This window comes from Pelodiscus sinensis, chromosome 4, assembly GCF_049634645.1.
Source record: "Pelodiscus sinensis isolate JC-2024 chromosome 4, ASM4963464v1, whole genome shotgun sequence".
NCBI classification, from domain to species: domain Eukaryota; kingdom Metazoa; phylum Chordata; order Testudines; family Trionychidae; genus Pelodiscus; species Pelodiscus sinensis.
In genome coordinates, this window is record NC_134714.1 from 29,376,705 (window position 1) to 29,392,189 (window position 15,485).

The window sequence follows — 15,485 nt, forward strand, 5'->3', positions numbered from 1 at the left end:
GCGGAATAGACATCCAGTATCCCACAATATCACTGCAATATAGACAGAGCCTCACATTCAGAAGAGAGGTGGGCCTGAACTGAAACCCCAGAACCAAACATCCCTGAACTTTGTGGGATTCCAGAATAGAATGTGGGTCCTCACCTAAACATCACATTTTTTCCACTCCTGTCTTGAATTGAATCAAACCACCAAATTGACCACCCGCTACACTCTGGTGGATTTTGGGATCTAGATTTACATGTTACCTGGCAATTGTTATCTCCAGCTCCCCTACTGATTTCCTGGGGCATTGGTCCTCAGATGACTCAGAGGGAAGAGACTTACTTAGTAAATGAATTACCTGCATTATTTTCTACAGCAGCCTGGGTCTTCTAGGCACGTCATTCATCCAAATACTAAGCAAGCCCAACCCTGCATCTCAGTTTAATCTGTGAGACGTACCAGGATCACATCAAAGCAGAGGATAACACTGGTGAAAATTGTGTATGTGTTCACTGTATAATTAAGAGAGTTTTGCATTATCTGAATCATTAACAAACTTGTGTGTTCTTAGAAGAATCCGTTGCCCCTACATGCTTGGCAGCTAGCTGGGAGGTGATATGGGGTCAGAGACAAGGCTGTTAAGATAAACTTGGGCTCAACACTCAGTTCCATACAAATTGAACACAGCATTGGCTCTTGGGGGAGGGGATGCAGAGAGATGTTTATTAACTTTGCGCTGTCCCTATTCTGGATCTGACCTCTAGCATAAATTACAGCAGTTCAGGTCTGATTTATCTTAAATCTTGATTGACTGTGGTTCAAAGGGACCAGTCTAGACCAAGGTTCCCTCTAAACTGCATAGCAGCCCAGCCCAGTAGCTGCTTAATCAGCCCTTCCCAGTCAGGCAGCTCCATGCGCGGAGCTCTGAGTCCCTGACTGGGTGGAGTTGATTAAGCAGCTGTGGGACTGTTAGAGAGAACTTTGATTTAGACACACACCTTTTACCCTAATCACACTCCCCATAGCAGATACCATGAAAGAGCTGATGGCATAGAGCTGTTATATCAGCTCTCTGCTACCATCTATGACAGAAGCATTCACCAGCAGAGAAGTTTGCCAGAATATAGCCCCCTTTTCATCTTTCATTCTATTTTAACTTTTTTTTTTTTTGCCTATGATATATAGTCAGAACTCACCTGATGAGATAGTACACTCAAGATTTATTAGAAAGCTGCTTTCATGTCACATGATAATAAATCCTCCCTAATCCTGAATATATACCAGATTTAGAGCAGGGCCTTCAACAAGTTTTATAGAGCATTACTGTCATGCTTAAAGAGAAATGGAAAGGAAAAATAAAATGCCATCAGCAAAGAAAAATCCAAAGTGTGTACAGAAAGGAAGTTTGCCATAGGATTACATGTGAAACAGACTTTGGGTGCAAAAGTCAAGAAAACGCTAAAAGTTGAAAAATATAATATTGATTAAAATATTCTTCTAAAATAGCTAGATCCAAACAAAAGCTCAGGTAAAAGTCATGAATGAAATGAAAGCAAGATAAGATGTTCTCAAATTAAAAAAACCAACAAACATAAAACAAACCAAAACCCGCTCAAGAGTCCATCTTTCCTTTTGGATGATTTGTAATGTGACTATAGAGCAGATATATGATATGCATAGTTGGAACCCACTGTGAGTAGACTCTCTTCTCATGTAACAGTGCAGGATTTATGGTCTTCTAATTCTTGCAGATTGAGCCTGAAAAAAGAGATCCCATTTTGTAGCCATATATAAACTCCAATTTTCTATAGTGTCTCTTGTGTCACTTTTGATAACTTTCTAAAGGATCTGATTAACCAAAATGCCCATATACTTCAGTTCCTGCATTTTTACCAATCAGAGGAGTACTAATAAGCTGCCAAGTGAGACTGCTGAACCCCCTGTTGAGCTACTGAATGAAAACTGAACAGGCTAAAAATATTTGGAGAGATTTATTTGATTTCTCCACATGACATCCTCTATAATTTATCACTTCAGTCTATGCTTATTCTGTTTTCCTTGTGGTTTTATTTAAGAAGGAGCTCTTTTTCTCCTTGCTTTTACTGTAAGCACATAATGGAGCTGGAACCAACCTGAACCCCATGTTTTTCAGATCATTTGTTTATCAGAGTCTTTTTGCCATCTGTTGGCCAGGAGAAATTTCCAACCATTCTGCTGAACACAAATGAGCTGAAATCACAAATATTTAGGTTCTCAGATAAAGCTACAGGCTCCTATGTATATGCATAGGTGCTGGAACTAGGGGTGCTGGCTCTGACATTTTATATGTTGGGGGAACACCCTGTGACCCCCATATTTCTCATCTATTTATAACTGTGATATTACATATAAGCATGCCATGTGAAGTATCAGGGGAAAGGTTATGGTATGCTGAAAATCACTGCTCTATCTAAACATGTCCATCTTCAGTGCATAAAAAGTTATAACCTTATGTTGTATGGTTGTCACTAAAACATGCTATAAATTGGGGAATTAGCCAGATATTAGCTCCCCAGAGACAACAGCAAGGAAAGCAACATATGGGCAGGGTATCAAACAACCATCAACGGTCATTGTCTCTCAAGGGAGCTACAACTCAGGATATGTCTACACTAGCCCCCTAGTTCGATCTAATGAGGGCGACTGAAATTGCAAATTAAGTGTGGGATTTAAATATCCCGGCCGGTCGCCATTTTAGAAATTGACTAGCCCGAAGTAACTGCCCGCATCTACACGTGGCAGTGAAACGGGATTCTGAATTAAAACCCTAAATCAAATTAGCCGTTATTCCTCCTGGAATGAGGTTTAACAGCTAATTCGATTTAGGGCTTTAATTCAGGCAGTTACTTCAGGCTAGTCAATTTCTAAAATGGCGACCGGCCAGGAACATGCTAATGAAGCATGGGATATATAAATCATATTGCTCATCCTTCTCCAGGGACTCGGAAATGCTCTCAAGACATGTCAGGACTTGTATTCTGCAAGCACATGGAACTAAAGGTATAAAACAGAACACAGGGGCCCAATTCTTAGTCTTTTTCCCGCTCCCACCTATACTGCAAGCAACCAAGACACTGAGAAAACTATAGACACCCACAAAGGAGACTGGCTCAGGTTTCAGAATGGAAATCTGCGTACTATGAACCACAATATCCAGTGGGGTGAGAAAATCTGCTTAACCTAGTTGTTTCCCAGTCTAATAGGGTTGAGAGTTTAGACTATAGGCAGTCCCCAGGTTACGTACAAGATAGGGACTGTAGGTTTGTTCTTAAGTTGAATTTGTATGTAAGTCGGAACTGGTACATATTGTAGGGGAAACTCTACCCAAACATTTCTCCAGAGCTCAGTTTTATTCTCCCACACCTCACTTCCCTCAGTCCTTTATTCTCAAGCTGAGGTGTCTGCTGAGAAAAGCCGCTCCGCGTCTCCCTGGTCTGCTGGGGGTGGGGCGCTAGCTTCGCGTCTCCCTGGTCTGCTGGGGGGAAGTAGCTAGTGCGGGGTTGCCTCACCCCGATGTAAGTAGGATCCATGTAACCCGGGGACTGCCTGTACATGCTTATATTTTATTTCTTTTGGTAAATAACTGACTTTTTGACTGTTATTCTTTTAAAATCTACCTTTTGTAGTCAATATATTTGTTTAACTGTTTATCTTTACAAGTGTGTTTCCCTGAAGTGTCTGGTAATTTAGCTCAGGTTTTACAAAGGCTGGGACACCTCCACTTTTCAATGATGAAGTGGTGAATCAATTAATAAATGTGTGCTACTCATATTGAGCAGTCTGTTCATGCAGTCTGGCTGGATGTGGGGTTGTGTGATTGTGCTGAGTCATAACAGCACCTGGAGAGGTGTGCTGCTTATCATTAGCAAAGCATTGTGAGAGATAGCCCAAGCTGGCGAGTTAGAAGGGCACAGTGGTCCCATAGTCTCAGACTGCATGCTGGAGATCACATCACACTGGAGATGTTGCTACACCCCCTGTCTTTAAGTGATGTCCATTACATTTGGGGTTTGCACTTTGGTTCAATGGCAGTCCGCACTCCTACTATACAAACTATTCCAGCCCCTCTCTGTTTTAGTATATGGACACACAACTGGCACACAGACAACTTCTGCAAGAGAAATCTCCTTGTACTTTGCTAGCTTGCAGTGAAACAAATATTTTGTGCAATGGCTAATTAATTTAATCCTGACAGGTCTTCAAAAATAGACAGATTTCTATGCAAGCATCTTAAAATGAAACATGCCATTCTGGGGTATTCATCAAATGCTGTTGAATGAAATGGATGTCTGAAAATAAAAACCAACATATCTTCAGTATTTCAGTATTCAAGATGAAAAGACATGACAAGTAAGGCAGTTATAAGCCATCATATCCCGCTTCCAAGTAGAAGTGATGGGTTAAATTGTATGAAAACTTGTTTATATGTAACAGTCTAATAGGCAGCAACACAAAAGCTGCAGATCCCTTTGTTCGCTTCAGCTTTTGTATAAAGATTTACACTTTGATTAGCTATAACAGCAGCCCCTGAAGTTAGTGAATGTCATACATGCACTATCAGCAACTATTTTGCAAACGCATGTCCCTAGCTGCCTAAACCAGAAAGAAATGCAAAAGCAAGACAGATTCATAAACATGCAGCTAAAGGACAAAGCCTGATGAGAATGCAGTTTCTACAACAGATTAGTCTGTGGCAACAGAAATAAGTTAGCACAAAGTGAATTTAAAAACAGATACTAGTGATGAGTGTAACAATAACAGTCAGCATATACAATACCAATAGGGACTGTCTACTGGTAAAGTAAAAAATTAACATTGTTCATGCAGCAAAGTCAGACTGCAATGTGTGTTTAAGAACAGACATGACATAGCAGACAACATAATAGAAGAATGGAAATCTCCATGTGTGCTTCATTTAAGGAAATTCTGCAAATGCACATGATCAGTGTATAACTTGTCTACTACACAGGACATAAAATATCCTAAAACATTTAATGAAGGTTTTAATGAAGTAAGATGCATTAATGATAATACATCACCCTGATATAAATCTCATTAACTTCAATGAAACTACTCAGAATGCATCTAATTAAGCATGTGTGTAAATCTTTTGAGGGTTGAGGCCTTAAATATCATGTATACACCAAGACATATATGCAGTTGTGGTGCTGTTTTACTATCCTTATCCACACAGAAAATGGGTGCCCAAGCTTCTCTCATACCGTAAAGTTAAAGTGAATCATTTATTAACTTAAATGTATCAGACACAAACATGTGGAGGATCAATTTTAGAGCAGTGTGACTAACATTCCAAATTTTTTACACTAGAGAACTAGCCGTTCTGTGTTTACCCTGTTGATCCTGCTGGGAAAGGGTTAAATTGCTTCTGTTGACTCACCAGCATAAGTGATTTGTTACCATATCTTCATAAAGGGGAGGTGAAGTGGCTTTCTGTGGAGAGAAGACTTTAGGAGTGGGGTTAGCAGTCCTAAAGGAGGGCCTGCAGGAGCAAACAAGCTTGGGGAGTAGGTTTAAACTGTTTCTTAAAAAATTATCATACTGTTGTTCTCCTTTGTCATAAAGGAGAGTGAAATATTCTGACAGTGGTTGCAGAGCATGTTGGGAAGGTACTTGTTTATATATGCCTACCCTTACACCTAAAACTTTTGTGATATTGAATGAAACCAACCACAAGGCCTTGCACAGATACAAGCGTCATTTATTTAAAATAGCCCAGGATTCTGAAATGAAAAGCAGTAGGTGAGGAGGAGACTTCATGACCAGATTTCTTGGGCTATTATATCTCCACATACTGTGCTCAATGAACTTTTCTTTTTAAATCCTAGCTTCAGAGGAATCAATGCTAGGCAAAGACTAAAAGTGAACTTAAGTGTTTAGCCAAACTTAATGAACCCCAGAGCAAGCAATAGGTCATTTGTTTTAAAAAGATTTATTTCTGCTGTGTCAGTAGAGCAATAAATATCCAGCAAATAAACTTCACATGCACTTAAAAAATAAAATCCACATTAATCTCTGCTACTGGAGACAACAATAAATTGAACAAAAGTGAATCAGCACTGAGAGACTTTGAAAACAACTACTCCATCACAAAGGATATGCACTTGGCCAACACATCAATATTGTTCATGTACAGAAATTACAAATCCCTGGAGAATATTCTCAGTTAGGTCACATTTAACCGGTACGACATAAAATGTCAGGATTCTGCTGAGCCAGTGCCTGCCTGGAAACAAAAGTGGAGAAGAACTATCAACATCTTCCACTCTGAGGGGATTTGTAATAAAACTCAACCCTTTTGTCATCATGGGGCACAAAAGTAAGTCACTGCAGGGTGGGATGTGGAACATGGAAAAAGGAGCAGTGGGTTTACTATAGGTCCGTACAATTCAATAAAATCCAGTATGTTCATCCACTGTCTGCTGTATGAGTCATAGATATGTTTATGGTATATATGAGTTATGCTAGCTCTGGCTTTATGCAGCCAGCCCTTTGGGAGAATTACATTATTTAAGTCTTCTATAAATAACTGGCACTACATCTCCTTTGTTGGGTAAAAGGTCAATACTATTCCATCGACGATAAATCTTCAGTTTAGTCCAGAGAAACTCCAGCATAACTAGATGGGGTAGGGATAAATTTGACTTTTTTAATATAAGTGCAACCCAAAAGTAGTAAATAGATTTGCACTAATATAAGCAAAAGTCCAATCTAGATCTTAGCTTTGGGGTGGAGAAGGAGAAGAAAGGAAAGAGAAGGAATGGAGAATACAGTGATATTCTAGAGCTCGTTAGCAATTATTTTATATTGGATTATAAAACCTGGTGACATCACTTTTCTGTTCTTAACTCAAAAGTATTTATTGAATGAACAATTGATTTGAGCAAAGTACATAAGCATGCTGTGACCCTAAAAGCATCTCTATGCCAGAAGACATGTTGCAATCTGTGTCTAAAAGGTGTCATTGTCATTGGAAAACACAAAACTCATTGACCATTAATATTATGGTGTAATGGATGTGTGCTCAAGTGACAAAGGAGTATGCAGATGTGTTGAAATTATAACTAAAATGTGTTTAAACCAGGCTCGTCTGAGAAGTAGATAAAAAGGGTTTCTCCAGACACAAGAAAGAGACCAACAATTGGAATCAGGTGTGACCAGTGGGCTTTTCCTTTTTATTGGCAGTTGTGGGAAGAGAGCCTTTGAATTGTAAAAATCACCAAAGCAGGGTGGGAGAGAGAATGAAGTCTATTGCAGACAGCACAGCATCCACAGCCAGCAGGATACATTTCAGCACAATCTCAAAGGGTTACTGGACTAGAGGTGATGGGGAGTGAACACCTAAGAGAGTGATTCTCATCCCATGTCCCAGTTAACATACAGTTGTGGCCCAGCTGTGTGCTAAAGGCCTCCTGACCCACATGATGTAGCCAGGCTGCCCGGGGGCTGTCTCCTGGTTGTTCAGGGTTGGGACTGCTGGCACAACAGGATCCAGGGTTGGGAATGGCACCTGGCCCTGCAGAATCAGGGCTGCCAATGGGGGCCAGGGCCAGGGGTGTAAATAAACCACTTCCCTGAGCTGCTTAAGTGCTGCTGGTGGAAGAGCTTATCCTATTACCCCTTGTTAGGGGTGTGGATTAATTATGTCAACGGGAGAGAACTCTCTCATTGGCATAGGATGGTTACATAAGAAATCTTATAGTGCTGCTGTTGCATTGATACAGGTGCACTGCTGTAAGCTCTCTAGTATAGACATGGCCTTCAATGAGATTTGGCAAACATGGAACGATAGGTGTAATTTTGCTCTTAGGTGAGTAGTCCTATAGAAATCAATAGGCATATTCAAGTGATATTCATATTAAGTGTTTGAAGATCAGGGCCTTAATAGTTTTCCAGTGAGATATGCATCATTACACTGACTTTGGAAATGGAAGCAATACATTCAGAAAAAAAAATAAAGGAGATAATAAAAGGGGTTAAAACACTCAAAAGACAAAGGAAAAAGACAAGGTTGATAAAAGAATTGTGCATTAAAGTGCATGTTACAGAGGAATAGACTGGTTTCAAACATAGACATTTCTTCTGTCTGAGAGATTGTATGAAATTGAAATTACCAATAAAAAAGTTCTGTGCTCTACAAATGATAGAGTACGGGCTTTAGGTCACAATGATAGAGCACTCCTCTCACAGTGGTGTAACCCTTGAATAACATAACTGAAATCAGGAAAGTCACATGAGTGTAAATGTGGGGTAAGTTAAATGAGTAGCTTGAGTCAGTTTTAGGTGGTTATAGAAATGAGTCCAAACTTTGATGAACTGCTTACATTAATCATTAAGAGAAAGCAAAAACATCTGGGCCTACAAATACCTGTACATATAATGTAAACTATTACATATGAATTGCCCAATTGAAGCAGTGAATCGTGCTAATTAAAATGTTTCTGAAGAGAGAAGAAGGTTTGGAATTTTCGTGACTAATTTTATCTGATCTGTACTCATGATCCAAAACCATAAAATGAAAGAACAAGATGTTTATATAAAGAAAATGATCTCTCTCTCCTCTAGTACGTACAGGCAGTCCCCGAGTTATGCGGATCTGACTTATGTCGGATCCGCAGTTACGAACGGGGCCCTCCCTCTCTCTGGTCTCCAGCAGACCAGGGAAAGGAAGCAAAGCGGCGGAACACGCGGGCAGTGGGCAGCTTTGCTCTGCTCTGCTCTGCTCTGCTCCCCGTCCCCCTGGTCTGCAGACCAGGTGGACGGGGAGCAGAGCAGAGCAAAGCCGCGGAGCACGCGGCCAGCTGACAGCCCAGACGCGTCTGGGCTGTCCGCTGCCCGCGTGTTCCGCCGCTTTGCTCCCCGTCCCCCTGGTCTGCAGACCAGGGGGACAGGGAGCAAAGCAGAGCAAAGCCACGGAGCCCGAGGGCAGCAGGATAGCCACGGCACGAGGGCAGCAGGATAGACCAACCCAGCAGCACCCCAGCTGCTCTGCCCCAGGTGTCCCCAAGTCAGCCGCTGCTGAAACTGACCAGTGGCTGACTACAGGAAGCCCCTGCCCCGGGCTTCCTGGAATCAGCTGCTGATCAGTTTCAGCAGCAGCTGACTTGGGGATGCCTGGGGTTCTTAAGTTGAATCTGTATGTAAGTCAGAACTGAACTCCAGATTCAGCCGCTGTTGAAACTGATCAGTTTCAGCAGCGGCTGAATCTGGACGCCAGTTCCGACTTACATACAGATTCAACTTAAGAACAAACCTACAGTCCCTATCTTGTACGTAACCCGGGGACTGCCTGTATAAGGAAGTATAGTGTTAACATGATATAATTGGGCATTAGTAACATATACTCTGAATATTACTTTCCTCTGAGTTTCTTAGAAGATTTAATGCAAAGTTCTGTCAACTCAACACAACACAAAAATAGCATATACAGTATTCAAGTGCAGGATAAAGGTATGGTAAGGAAATTGGTGTTTTGGTAAGAATGTCTTTGAGTCACTGTGGTTATTGTATTCAGTAATATGCTCTGGAAGTAATAAACTCATAGAGCAGGAGATTAGCCATTTTTTGTCTGACATAGGGTATGTCTACACTACCCCGCTAGTTCGAACTAGCGGGGTAATGTATGCATACCGCACTTGCTAATGAAGCCCGGGATTTGAATTTCCCGGGCTTCATTAGCATAAGCGGGGAGCCGCCATTTTTAAATCCCCGCTGCTTCGAACCCCGTGCAGCGCGGCTACACGGGGCTCGAACTAGGTAGTTCGGACTAGGTTCCTATTCCGAACTACCGTTACTCCTCGTGAAACGAGGTGTACCGGTAGTTCGGAATAGGCACCCTAGTCCGAACTACCTAGTTCGAGCCCCGTGTAGCCGCGCTGCACGGGGTTCGAAGCAGCGGGGATTTAAAAATGGCGGCTCCCCGCTTATGCTAATGAAGCCCGGGAAATTCAAATCCCGGGCTTCATTAGCAAGTGCGGTATGCATACTTTACCTTCCTAGTTCGAACTAAGAGGGTAGTGTAGACATACCCTAAGATCTCTTGCAATGAAAATAAAGCACAGAGAACACTGTGCATTAGAATGGCTGCTAATCTAAGATGCCCTCACAATGGGAAAGACACCCTGCAAACAGCCTCATGTGGGAGACTCAAGTGCTTCCAGGGAGTTGCACTGAAACCAATGAGATACTCCTTGGGCCGAGGGGTCTTCCTTGGAAGAATTCATTACAAAATCAGGTCCCAGCTGTGGTCATGTTCATAGCTCTAGTGGGAATACTTAAAAAAATCAACAAATAGTCCGGTAGCACTTTAAGGATTAACAAAACATGTAGATGATATCATGAGCTTTTGCGGGCACAACCCATTTCCTCAAATGCCATCTACAAGTTTTGTTAGTCTTTAAAGTTCTACCATACTATTTTTTTTAAGTTTATCCTGCAGAGACTAACTCGGCTACACCCTGAAGCTAGTGGAAATAGGCATTCAGGAAAACAATCAGGGATTCCAAACTGGGTTCCTGAGTCTCCACACTGTTCTGCCAGATTTACAACAATGGATTCACCCTGTCGAAAAAACTGGTGCAAGCCTAGAATTCAAACCTAGGATTTCTAATATACTTAATAAAGTTTCTATAGGCATTAAGAAATATACTTATGTCAGTCATTTCAAAACCTACATGCTGTGTTGCTGTCATTAGCATACTATTTTGCTGAATGAGAACTGAAAAATAATTGCTAAAGTGATGGCTAGACAAGCAGCATAATCTCCGAGCCAAATTAGCTAACTTTTCCAAGGAAAGCTATTCTGACATAAGATTACTTATAAACCTTATTAATACTAATTACTGCTGCTATGTTATATCCCCTTCCTCTCCTATTGTCTGTGGAGCCTGTGAGCTCTTGGGGCAGAGACTGCCTATTATTTTCTGTTTGTACAATGCTGGACAGAAGGAGGCTCCAATGTCAGTTGGTCAGTCAGCACTACGATAATACACTCAAATAATGATATTAGAAAGGCACATAAAGTTGCCATGTTAACTCTGGCTTCAGAGAAAGCAAATTGGAAGCATCTGTTTGCAAATGGAGACAAATTAGCTTTGGTAAATGTTTTCATGCCTACGTGCCAAAAATTACTAGGTACCATCCATGTATATAGATGCAGTTGTGTCGATCCCAAGAGTTACTCCTTGCCAAGTATTTGGCAAATTAGTCCTTGATCACTTCCATTATTTAATTTTAGATTTCAATGAAGCAGCAAAAGTCAAAAAAGATTAAAACCAGAAGGAGGGTGTGTTGACTACAGAGAAATATTATATGCAAATGTAAATTATTCATGACTGAGTCACAAAAACATGTATTCACATTCCAAACCTGATAAATCTGTCATGATTTAAAGTGCTGACAATATAATGCTTTACATTTATTTAACACCTTTTTTATCAGAGGCTCTCCAAGTGTTTAAGATACATCAGGATGAATTCAGAATAATGCCAGGCTCAAAAGAGTGCTCCAAGGTATTTCGCAGTGTCAAACCTCAATCTTCAGTTCAGGATTCGGTGACACCCTGGGAATTAAGAGAAGAAATACCCTAACGGGCATAGTAAAGTAAAGCTAGGTATGGTGATCAATAAAATAAGATTGACTTTTGAAAGATGGGAACAGATTAAACTCTCTGTGAGGAAAAGTAAGCAGAATAAAGACAAAAGGAAAAACTATGTAGCACTTTAAAGACTAACAAGATGGTTTAATAGGTGATAGAGATGCAGCCGTGTTAGTCTGGTCTAGCTGAAACAAAAGATAGGACTATGCAGCACTTTAAAGACTAACAAGATGGTTTATTAGGTGATGAGCTTTCATGGGCCAGACCCACTTCCTCAGATCAATTTGTGGAAGAAAATTGGCACGACCATATATACCAAAGTGATACAATGAAAAAAGTGAACACATTATTAAATTGACAAATCAGATTTAGTACAGAAGGTGGGAAGAGGGAAAAGGAGGGAGGGAATACCTATTTATGAGTCAATGAATGGCTAATCATGGGTGATAAGTGGGGAAGCTATCTTTGTAATGGTTAAGGTAATTAGCATCTTTGTTAAGGCCCATTCATAAAGTGTCAAATTTAAGCATGAAAGAAAGTTCTGAAGTTTCCCTCTGTAATCTGGTGTTAAAGTCTCTTTGAAGTAAGATGCACGTAGTAAGGTTGCTAAGATTATGTCCAGGTAGGTTGAAATGAAAAGCAACTGATTTTTCCTTGTGAAGATGTCTGATGTCTGATTTGGGCATTAATTCTTTGGTGAAATGTCTGAGAAGTCTGTCCAATATACCTAGAAGAAGGACTCTGTTGGCACAAATTATATTTCTGGATGAACGTAAATTATATTTCTGGCTGAACAGGAGTATGTGTTCTTGATCATATAACTGACATGGTTAGGTCCAATGATGGTGTCACCAGAGTAAATATGTGGACAAAGTTGGCAATGGGGTTTGTTGCAAGGGAAAGTTCCAGGGTTGGTATTTATGTGGTATGTCCTGTGGTTGTTGGTAAGAATCCTCCTGAGGTTAGGTGGTTGCCTATAGGTGGTTGTTAAAGTCTCTGTGGAATGCATCCAGTGTTTCTTGGCCATGGGTGCAGATCATAAAGATGTCATCGATGTACATGAGACTTTAACAACCTACACCCCACCATCAATCTCAGCCTGGACCATTCAACACGAGAGATCCATTTCCTGGACACCACAGTACAAATCACTAATGGAAAATTAAATACCACTCTCTATACTGACTACTACACTTACCTACGTGCCTCCAGCTTCCATCAGGACACACCATATGATTCATCGTCTATAGTCAAGCCCTTAGGTACAACCGCATCTTCTCTAATCCCACTGAAAGAGACCAGAAACTTCAAGATCTCTACCAAGCATTTGTAAATCTCAATTACCCACTGGGGGAAATAAAAAAACAAATTGAAAGAGCCAGATGAATATCCAGAAACCATCTACTTCAAGATAGGCCCAAGAAAACCAACAATAGAACATCACTTGTCATCACCTATAGCCCCCAATTTAAACCCCTCCAACGCATTATCAATAACCTACAGTCTATACTGAAACAGGATACTACACTCTGAGAGGCTCTAGGGGACAGACCCATAGTCTCCTATGCCCATGAGAGAGGAGGGAAAGAAACTGCATCCTTTCAAGAGCTGCAGTAATTTCCTTCCCCTCTTTTGTGTAACATATAAGGAAGAACCATGATTCTCCAAGGTGTCAGGTCCTGTAGTTACACACAGCCCCTTATATAGAGATGATCCAAAAGGTTCAGTCTAACCCTATATAAAGCCTTATATAAATTGTTACTCTCTTCTACCAAACATGCTAATTTGTTAAGATAACACAGGAAAAGGAACAGCTCAGGGTTCTGAACTTTTAAAAAATTAATAACACTATTTGGAGCAGATTGAACTAAATTTGCTTTAAAAGGCTGAAGTTTAGAGGCTTAGATTTTTCTAGCAGAAAATATTTTTAACAAGCAAAAGACTGCAGTGACTGGTGGAATCAAAGCCACAGTGAGTCCAAACTTTAGGGTGGTGAATTTTCAGTGATGGAGAGAGAGACTTGAAGAGGAAGATCCTACAACTTCCATGAAGACTTCCATGAGGTGCAACCCTAAAAGTGATTTTGAAATTACAGTGACAATGTGTGATACAAGTGTTGTTACAGTCAATTTAATTTATGCCCTGGTGCATTAAAACATCCATAGCAGAGATCCAGTGTAAAGTATTGCAGTGGTTCTCTTTTTCTCTCTTACTTCTAAATTTCCAAACACATCGTGCATCTACACAGCAGCGTTGTTTCAGAATAACATCCATTATTCTGAAATAACAATGTGAGCATCTACACAGTAATTCTGTTATTTTGAAATAAATTCGAAATAATGGATGGCTTATTCCGACTTCTGTAAACCTCATTCCATGAGGAATAACGCCTATTCCAAAATACCTATTGCGGAATAGCAGTAGTGTGGATGCTTCACTGCTGCTATTTCAAAACAGCTCCTCCACAGGGTCATTTAAAGAAATTACTCCCCTATGCCTCTTGGGGCTCTAAATCAAGGGAGTACATCCACATTAGGGGAGCCTGCCTCGGACTAATTTTGAGGCTTCCCTGTAGTGTAGACGTGCTATTTCAAAATAATCTATTTTGGAATATTTCTTCCGGAATAGCTTATTTTGAAATAAGTGTGCAGTGCAGTCGTACCCATTGTCATCAAGCCTAGTTTAGAATGTAACTTGTTAGGGTCACACTGTACAATGCATATATGCAGCAGGGGGTGCAATTTATCTGAAGGGGAAAAAGTGAGCCTAGAAACACTGTAAACTCCCTTAAAACTAAATGCAACATCTGACATTAACAACAGTAACAAAAGCAATGGAAGCCTTCTATAAGACTGTCTGTTTGGCTTAACTTTCAGCCTGTGGGTCCATCTTTTAGAGGTAGCATAAAACTCACATAAACTGCACTTCCTACTACTCACTCTGGGCCAAATCCAAAGCAAAGTGACTCCACTGAATTCAATGGACTTTGGATTAAGCCTACTATATGCTGATATAGAAGACTGGTCTGCGGACCCAGATTGTTTAGGCATTTGGCTGTGGGAGAAAGAACCATTCACTTCTCCACCTCTAATTAAATATTTACAATATTTTATAACATAACAATGCTTTAAACTTTTAAAGCAGCTTTCATACAGGGACCACAAAGTGCTTTACAAACAGTGAGGAAAGAAGTCACACCTGAAGTAAGTAATTATTTAGATCCATGTCACATTCAGGGAAAGGTGGAGAAAGAGGTTAGGTGACTCAGATGGGTGGGGGTGAACACTCATGCATGCACATCATTTTATAATATTCATAGTCGTCCATAAAAAAATGTGTTTTGAAATGCCACTGACATTACTTCTGCTGAGTGAAGCAATAGTGATGGGGTTCTTGCTAACAACAGAAATGTAACAGATTAAACAGCCACAAAAGACCTACTATGCATTTTGAAGAGTGAGTTTGTGGATTTATTTGTGCAAAATAGTCATACTTGGAGATTATCTACATATACCAAATTTTGCATAAATAATCCTGCCACTTAAATTAGCTGAATGCACTACTTTTAACATTGGAATATGCTGGATGAAAGGTTTAAATTATTTTTTATTTTTATCAGAAAAAGAGTCATGACTATTATGATTAGAGTTCATAAAAATATTTGCTAACAAAGTTAAAACCAAGTCACCTATTCCACTGTCAGTTTAGTGCAAAGAAAATTGTTACTGTTACAAATCACAAAATAATTCAAATTAGTTATGGAAAGAGTAATGGAAGCTTTATGAGTTTCTGATTCAACTTTACTATGTATGGTAATTATTCAATAAAATGAATAATGTTTGAAGTT

General features: G+C 40.2%; 1 long non-coding RNA gene across 1 annotated transcript in view; it reads right to left on the reverse strand.

Moving 5' to 3' along the window:
• Nucleotides 1-2,849: 2,849 nt before the first annotated feature.
• LOC142829086 (uncharacterized) overlaps nt 2,850-15,485 on the reverse strand; it is a 35,448-nt gene continuing 22,812 nt past the window's right edge. The window contains exons 2-3 of the long non-coding RNA XR_012903319.1: nt 12,837-12,926; nt 2,850-6,268 (exon numbers count right to left, since the gene is read on the reverse strand). This is a non-coding gene — a long non-coding RNA (uncharacterized LOC142829086). The remainder of the gene's footprint in view (nt 6,269-12,836; nt 12,927-15,485) is intronic.